The following is a 9031-nucleotide window of genomic DNA, read 5'->3' on the forward strand; positions in this document are numbered from 1 at the left end:
TATTTTGAGCGGTATGCTTTCATTGTCAACATAACAACCAAGAGATCTCGATATCTTCCATGCTACACACATTATAGGCGGTTCCCAAACAGAATGGTAAAGTTTATACTCCCCCACCACCAACAAACATCAATCCATGGCTTGTCCAAAACAACGGGTGTCGTCCAACTAACAGCAATCCTGGGGGAGTTTTGTTTGCAATTATTTTGATTTGATTTGAGCATGGGACTGGGCATCCCGGTTACCGACCATTTTCTCGCGAGTGATGAGCGGAGTCCACTCATCGTGAGAATAACCCACCTAGCATGGAAGATATAGACAACCCTAGTTGATACATGAGCTATTCGAGCATACAAAACAGAATTCCATTTGAAGGTTTAGAGTTTGGCACATACAAATTTACTTGAAATGGCAGGTAAATACCGCAGATAGGAAGGTATGGTGGACTCATATGGAATAACTTTGGGGTTTATGGAAGTGGATGCACAAGCAGTATTCCCGCTTAGTTGGGAAGCGACCAACTAGAGAGCGACAACAGTCATGAACATGCATTAAGATTAATCAACAATGAGTGCAAGCATGAGTAGGATATAAATCATCATGAACATAAATATCGTGGAGGCTATGTTGATTTGTTTCAACTACATGCGTGAACATGTGCCAAGTCAAGCCACTCGAATCATTCAAAGGAGGATACCACCCTATCATACCACATCACAACCATTTTAATAGCATGTTGGCACACAAGGTAAACCATTATAAACTCCTAGCTAATTAAGCATGGCATGAGCAACTATAATATATAATTGTCATTGCAAACATTTTTCATTCATAATAGGCTGAATCAGGAACGATGAACTAATCATATTTACAAAAACAAGATAGGTCGAGTTCATACCAGCTTCTCTCATCTCAATCAGTCCATCATATATCGTCATTATTGCCTTTCACTCGCACGACCGAACGGTGTGGATAATAATAATAGTGCACGTGCATTGGACTAAGCTGGAATCTGCAAGCATTTAATACAAGGGAGAAGACAAGGTAATATGGGCTCTTGGTTAAATCAACAATAATGCATATGAGAGCCACTCAACATTTTCATCATGGTCTTCTCCTCTCGACCCCAAAGAAAAGAAAAGAAATAAAACTATCTACACAGGAAAGCTCCCAACAAGCAAAAGAAGAATGAGAAATCTTTTTGGGTTTTTTTAATTACTACTACTACAGGCACGGAAAGTAAACTAGCTAAAAGTTATAACTAATTTTTTGGTTTTTCTTAAGGTTTTTCAGACACACAAGAAGAAGGCTTAGAAAAGAAAATAAACTAGCATGGATAGTACAATGAAAAAGTATGAGCACCGACAACTGGCATGAGTGTGTGAACATGAATGTAATGTCGGTGAGAAATACGTACTCCCCCAAGCTTAGGCTTTTGGCCTAAGTTGGTCTATGCCCACGGATCGAAGCTACTCTCTCCGGTGTACTGAAGAGGGTCCTCAGGGTGCCACTGGTTGGCGGTCTCCTCCGGATCCCACTAATAAACAGACTGTCGATAAGGGTCAAGTGGTGGCTCAGGCTCAGGCTCTGGGACTTGTGTCAGCCTCCAGTATGCATAAATGGCCTCTGGGAAGATGAGGTACGTGCTGTTCGCGCTGGTCGTGGAGGAAGTCGGTGAGGCCTGCATTCTTAGCCAAGTAATAAAAGTCATCGTGAATTCCGGCGGCTCTCAAGAACGCGTCACAAGGCCATTCGCACGGCCGAACCTCCGCAGTGCGAGGAAGATTGTATTTGGGCTTTTTATTCTCCTCATTCTGCTTATCCTTCGAGCTTCGGCTCGAAGAGCCCTTCAACAATCTCTTCATCATTTTCTTTCTCTGAAAAATTTCAAAATTTTAGTGACTCAAAATAAAAGTGAACCAAACTCAACAAGATTGATAGCAACTACTCCCAGAGGCTACATCATGCATTAAAACTACTATGGACCATATAAATTTGACATGCAAGCTCAAGAACAGGGTCACTTTAGCAGCAAAAATTTGCAATAAATAAAGCACTAGAACAAAAACTAATTGGACCATCGGAGGAGTCACATACCGAAGAACAATCTCCCCAAACAGTTTTGTGAATGGAGCTTTGAGCAAAGAGATCGAAAATGGCAGCAAGATGAGCTAGAACACGGGTTTGAGCTATGGGAGGATTTTTTTCTGGAGGAAGACGAAGTGAGTGGGTGCTGGAATAAGTGGAGGGGGTCCATGTGGGGCCCACGAGGCAGGGGGCGCGTCCCGGGGGTGGGCGCGCCCTGTGCCCTCGTGGCCAAATGGTGGGCCCCCCCGGTGTGTTCTCAGTGCTAGAAATTCTTAAATATTCTACAAAAAAATCATATTTCATTTTCAGGACATTTGGAGAACTTTTATTTTCGGGGTATTTTTATTGCAAGGATAATTTAGAAAACAGATAGAAAATACTGTTTTGCTTTATTTAATCTAAATAACAGAAAGTAAAAGGAGGGTACAGAGGGTTGTGCTTTCTAACTTCATCCATCTCGTGCTCATCAAAAGGAATCCACTAACAAGGTTGATCAAGTCTTGTTAACAAACTCTTTCCGAATCGCATGAAACCGGAGAATTTTCGAATAACACTAGGTTACCTCAACGGGGATATGCATGTCCCCAACAATAAGAATATCATATTTCTTCTTGACAGTACGAAGAGGGAATTCAAAACCTCCAATAGTAATCATTGAAAATTTCCCAATAGAATTGATACTGTGGACTTGAGGTTGTTTCCTCAGAAAGTGTACCGTATGCTCATTACCATTAACATGAAAAGTGACATTGCCTTTGTTGCAGTCAATGACAGCCCCTGCAGTATTAAAAAAGGGTCTACCAAGGATAATAGACATACTATCGTCCTCGGGAATATCAAGAATAACAAAGTCCGTTAAAATAGTAACGTTTGCAACCACAACAGGCACATCCTCACAAGTACCGATAGGTATAGCAGTTGATTTATCGGCCATTTGCAAAGATATTTCAGTAGGCGTCAACTTATTCAAATCAAGTCTACGTTATAAAGAGAGAGACATAACACTAACACCGGCTCCAAGATCACATAAAGCAGTTTTAACATAGTTTCTTTTAATGGAGCATGGTATAGTTGGTACTCCTGGATCTCCTAGTTTCTTAGGTATTCCACCTTTAAAAGTATAATTGGCAAGCATGGTGAAAATTTCAGCTTCCGATATCTTTCTTTTATTTGTAACAATATCTTTCATATACTTAGCATAAGGATTCATTTTAAGCATATCAGTCAAACGCATACGCAAAAAAGATAGGTCTAATCATTTCAGCAAAGCGCTCAAAATCCTCATCATCCTTTTTCTTGGATGGTTTAGGAGGAAAAGGCATGGGTTTCTGAACCCATGGTTCTCTTTCTTTACCGTGCTTCCTAGCAATGAAGTCTCTCTTATCATAACGTTGATTCTTTGATTGTGGGTTATCAAGACCAACGACAGGTTCAATCTCTACATCATTGTTATTGCTAGGTTAAGCATCAATATGAACATCATCATTAACATTATCACTAGGTTCATGTTCATTACCAAATTGTGTTTCAGCATCAGAAATAGAAATATCATTGGGATTCTCAGGTGTGTCAACAACAGGTTCACTAGAAGCATGCAAAGTCCTATCATTTTTCTTTTTCTTCTTCTTAGAAGGACTAGGTGTATCAACATTAGTTCTCTGAGAATCTTGCTCAACTCTCTTAGGGTGGCCCTCAGGATACAAAGATTCCTGAGTCATCCTACCCCCTCTAGTCATAACTCTAATAGCATTATCATTTTTCTTATTATTTAATTCATTGAGCAAATCATCTTGAGCTTTAAGCACTTGTTCTACCTGAGTGGTAACCATAGAAGCATGTTTACTAATAATTTTAAGGTCACCTTTAACTCTAGACATATAATCACTCAAGTGTTCAACCATATAAGCATTATGTTTCAATTGTCTACCAACATAAGCATTGAAGTTTTCTTGTTTAACAATAAAATTATCAAACTCATCCAAGCATTGGCTAGCAGACTTATTACGAGGAATATCTCCTTCATCAAATCAATAGAGAGAATTTACATTTACTACCTGTGTCGGGTTATTAAGACCATGTATTTCTTCAATAGGTGGTAAATTCTTAACATCTTCGGCTTTAATACCCTTTTCTTTCATAGATTTCTTTGCCTCTTGCATATCTTCTGGACTGAGAAATAGAATACTCCTTTTCTTCGGAGTTGGCTTAGGAGTTGGTTCAGGAAGTGTCCAATCATTATCATTACTCAATATATTATTCAATAGCAATTTAGCTTGCTAAACAGTTCTTTCCCTGAAAACACAACCAACACAACTATCCAGGTGGTCTCTGGAAGTATCGGTTAGTCCATTATAAAAGATATCAAGTATTTCATTTTTCTTGAGAGGATGATCAGGCAAAGCATTTAGTAATCGAAGAAGCCTCCCCCAAGTTTGTGGGAGACTCTCTTCTTCAATTTGCACAAAATTATATATTTCCCTTAAGGCAGCTCGTTTCTTATGAGCGGGGAAATATTTAGCAGAGAAGTAATAAATCATATCCTGGGGACTACGCACACAACCAAGAGCAAGAGAATTAAACCATGTTTTAGCATCACCCCTTAATGAGAATGGAAATAACTTAAGGATATAGTAGTAACGATTTTTTCCTCATGAGTGAATAGGGTGGCTATATCATTCAATTTAGTAAGATGTGCCACAACAGTTTCAGATTCATAGCCATAAAAAGGATCAGATTCAACCAAAGTAATTAACTCAGGATCGATAGAGAAATCATAATCCTTATCAGAAATACAGAGGTGAAGTAGCAAAAGCAGGGTCATATTTCATTCTAGCATTCAAATACTTTTCTTTCAACTTAGCTAACAGTTTCTTAAGATCATATCTATCTTTGCAAGCAAAAAGGTCTCTAGCAGTTTCTTCATCCATAACATAACCCTCAGGCACATCAGGCAATTCATATCTAGGGGGAGAATCTTCATCATCACTTTCATCAATATTATCTATTTCAATAATTTCATTCTCTCTAACCATAGCAAGTTGTTCATCAAGAAATTCACCTAATGGCACAGTATTATCAAGCATAGAAGTAGTTTCATCGTAAGCATCATGCTAGCAGAAGTGGCATCATCAATAACATGCGACATATCAGAATCAATAACAGGTGTAGGTGTCGCAAATTTACTCATAACAGAGGGTGAATCAAGTGCATAGCTAGATGGCAGTTCCTTACCTCCCCTCGTAGTTGAGGAAAAAATCTTGGTTCTTTCGTCTTTCAAGTTCCTCATAGTGATCAACAGATATAAATCCCAAGAGACTCAAAGAATAGAGCTATGCTCCCCGGTAACAACGCTAAAAAATAGTCTTGATAACCCACAAGTATAGGGGATCGCAACAATTTTCGAGGGCAGAGTATTCAACCCAAATTTATTGATTCGACACAAGGGGAGCCAAAGAATATTCTCAAGTATTAGCAGTTGAGTTGTCAATTCAACCACACCTGAAAGACTTAATATCTGCAGCAAAGTATTTAGTAGCAATGTAGTATGGAAGTAACGGTAACGGTGGCAAAAGTAAGAGTAGCAGTTTTTGTAGCAATCGTAACAGTGGCAACGGAAAAGTAACTAAGAAAAGATCAATATGTGAAAAGCTCGTAGGCAATGGATTAATGATGGATAATTATGTCGGATGCGATTCCTCATGCAACAGTTATAACATAGGGTGACATAGAACTAGCTCCAGTTCATCAATGTAATGTAGGCATGTATTCGGAATATAGTCATACGTGCTTATGGAAAAGAACTTGCATGACATGTTTTGTCCTACCCTCCCGTGGCAGCGGGGTCCTATTGGAAACTAAGAGTTATTAAGGCCTCCTTTTAATAGAGTACCGGACCAAAGCATTAACACTTAGTGAATACATGAACTCCTCAAACTACGGTCATCACCGGGAGTGGTCCCGATTATTGTCACTTCGGGGTTGCCGGATCATAACACATAGTAGGTGACTATTGACTTGCAAGATAGGATCAAGAACTCATATATATTCATGAAAACATAATAGGTTCAGATCTGAAATCATGGCACTCGGGCCCTAGTGACAAGCATTAAGCATAGCAAAGTCATAGCAACATCAATCTTAGAACATAATAGATACTAGGGATCAAACCTTAACAAAACTAACTCGATTACATGGTAAATTTCATCCAACCCATCACCGTCCAGCAAGCCTACGATGGGATTACTCACGCACGGCGGTGAGCATCATGAAATTGGTGATGGAGGATGGTTGATGATGACGACAGCGACGGATTCCCCTCTGCGGAGCCCCAAACGGACTCCAGATCAGCCCTCCCGAGGAAGATTTGGGCTTGGCGGCGGCTCTATATCGTAAAATGTGATGAATCCTTCTCACTAATTTTTTCTCCCCGAACGTGAATATATGGAGTTGGGGTTGAGGTCGGTGGAGTCCCAGGGGGCCCACGAGGCAGGGGGCGCGCCCTGCACCCTCGTGGACAGGGTGTGGGCCCCCTGATGCTAATTCTTATTTTTCATTAATTCCAAAACATGTCTCCGTGGATTTTCAGGTCATTCCGAGAACTTTTATTTCTGCACAAAAATAACACCATGGCAGTTCTGCTGAAAACAGCATCAGTCCGGGTTAGTTCCATTCAAATCATGCAAGTTAGAGTCCAAAACAAGGGCAAAAGTGTTTGGAAAAGTAGATACGTTGGAGACGTATCAGTCACGTCGCCTGCACGGAGCCTGTGGACCGCGGCAACCGCCGGCGTGCAGCCGGAGCCGCGGCTGCCGCCACCACCGACCCATCTGCTCACGAGCAACAGGACTCCTCCATGCACCCTTCCGTGCAGCCGGATGGCCACACCGCCACAGCCTCTTCCTCCCTCGCCCGCCGCGGGCAACCGAACACACAAGCCGTGCTACTCATGGCCTGCGAGTTGCTCCGCTACCGCCCGACTGACGCCTGGCTTGGCCGCATCACCTAGCTCGTCAACGCCGCGGGGACGCCCCGGCGTCCTCTCACTCGCTCTGCCCTCCGTCGTCACACGCTGGGGATGGGGCGCACGGCGCGCCTCCGCCTCCCCTGTGCAGTGATACGTCTCCGTCATATCTACTTTTCCTAACGCTTTTGCTCTTGTTTTGGACTCTAATTTGCATGATTTGAATGAAACTAACCCGGACTTGCACTGTTTTCAGCAGAACTACCATGGTGTTGTTTTTATGCAGAAATAAAAGTTCTTTTTGGAGAATTTTTATACAATAAAAGAAAAATACTTGAGCCAAGAACCACCGGAGGGGGGGGGGTTGGGTGAGCACAACCCACCAGGGCGCCCCCCCTCCAGGCGCGCCCAGGTGGGTTGTGCCCACCTGGTGGCCCCAGAGACCCTGATTCCGACTCCTTAAATACCTATATTTGGAGAGAGAAATCAAGGAGGAAGAATTATCGCGTTTCACTTAGGTTGACTTGACGAGCCTAGCATGTACAGACATGGCCTCGGAACACGAGAGACCAAAAGGTCGAACATGAGTTGTATAGTAGATGCGATCAACATGGAGATGTTCACCGTTGATGACTAGTCCGTCTCACGTGATGATCGGACACGGCCTAGTCGATTCGGATCATGTATCACTTAGATGACTAAAGGGATGTCTATCTGAGTGGGAATTCATTAAATAATTTGATTAGATGAACTTAATTATTATGAACTTAGTCTAAAATTGTCTTTACAATATATCTTGTAGATCCAATGGCCCACGCTAATGTTGCCCTCAACTTCAACGCATTCCTAGAGAAAACTAAGCTGAAAGACGATGGTAGCAACTATACGGATTGGGTCCGTAACTTGAGGATCATCCTCATAGCTGCCAAGAAAGCATATGTCCTTGAAGCACTGCTAGGTGACGCACCCATTTTCCCAGCAACTCAAGACGTTATGATCGCCTGGCAGTCGCGTAGTGATGATTACTCACTGGTTCAGTGCGGCATGCTTTACATCTTAGAACCGGGGCTGCAAAAGCGTTTTGAGCAACACAGAGCATATGAGATGTTCCAAGAGTTGAAAATGTTTTCCAAGCTCATGCCCGGGTTGAGAGATATGAAGTCTCCAACAAGTTCTACAGTTGTAAGATGGAGGAAAATAGTTCTGTCAGTGAGCATAAACTCAAAATGTCTGGGTTGCACAACCGCCTGTCTCAGCTGGGAGTTAATCTTCCAGATGACTCGGTCATTGACAGAATCCTCCAGTCGCTTCCACGTAGCTACAAGAGCTTTTTGATGGACTACAATATGCAAGGGATGGAGAAGTCCATTCATGAGTTATATTCAATGCTGAAATCAGTGGAGGTGGAAATCAAAAAGGAACATCAAGTGTTGATGGTGAATAAGACCACTAGTTTCAAGCAAGGCAAGGGTAAGAAGAACTTCAAGAGGGACAGGAAGGGAGTTGCCGCGCCCGGTAAGTCAGTTGTCGGGAAGAAGAAGCCAAAGAATGGACCCAAGCCTGAGTGCTTTTATTGCAAGGGAAATGGTCACTGGAAGCGGAACTGCCCCAAGTATTTAGCGGATAAGAAGGCCGGCAACGCCAAAGGTATACATGATATACATGTTATTGATGTGTACCTTACCAGCGCTCATAGTAGCTCCTAGGTATTTGATACCGGTGCGGTTTCTCACATTTGTAACTCAAAACAGGAGCTGTGGAATAAGCAGAGACTGGCGAAGGATGGGGTGACGATGCGCGTCGGGAATGGTTCCAAGGTCGATGTGATCGCCGTCGGCACGCTACCTCTACATTTACCTTCGGGATTAGTTTCAAACCTCAATAATTGTTATTTAGTGCCAGCTTTGAGCATGAACATTGTATCTGGATCTCGTTTAATACGAGATGGCTACTCATTTAAATCCGAGAATAATGCTTGTTCTA

Source organism: Aegilops tauschii, chromosome 3 (assembly GCF_002575655.3).
Source record: "Aegilops tauschii subsp. strangulata cultivar AL8/78 chromosome 3, Aet v6.0, whole genome shotgun sequence".
NCBI classification, from domain to species: domain Eukaryota; kingdom Viridiplantae; phylum Streptophyta; class Magnoliopsida; order Poales; family Poaceae; genus Aegilops; species Aegilops tauschii.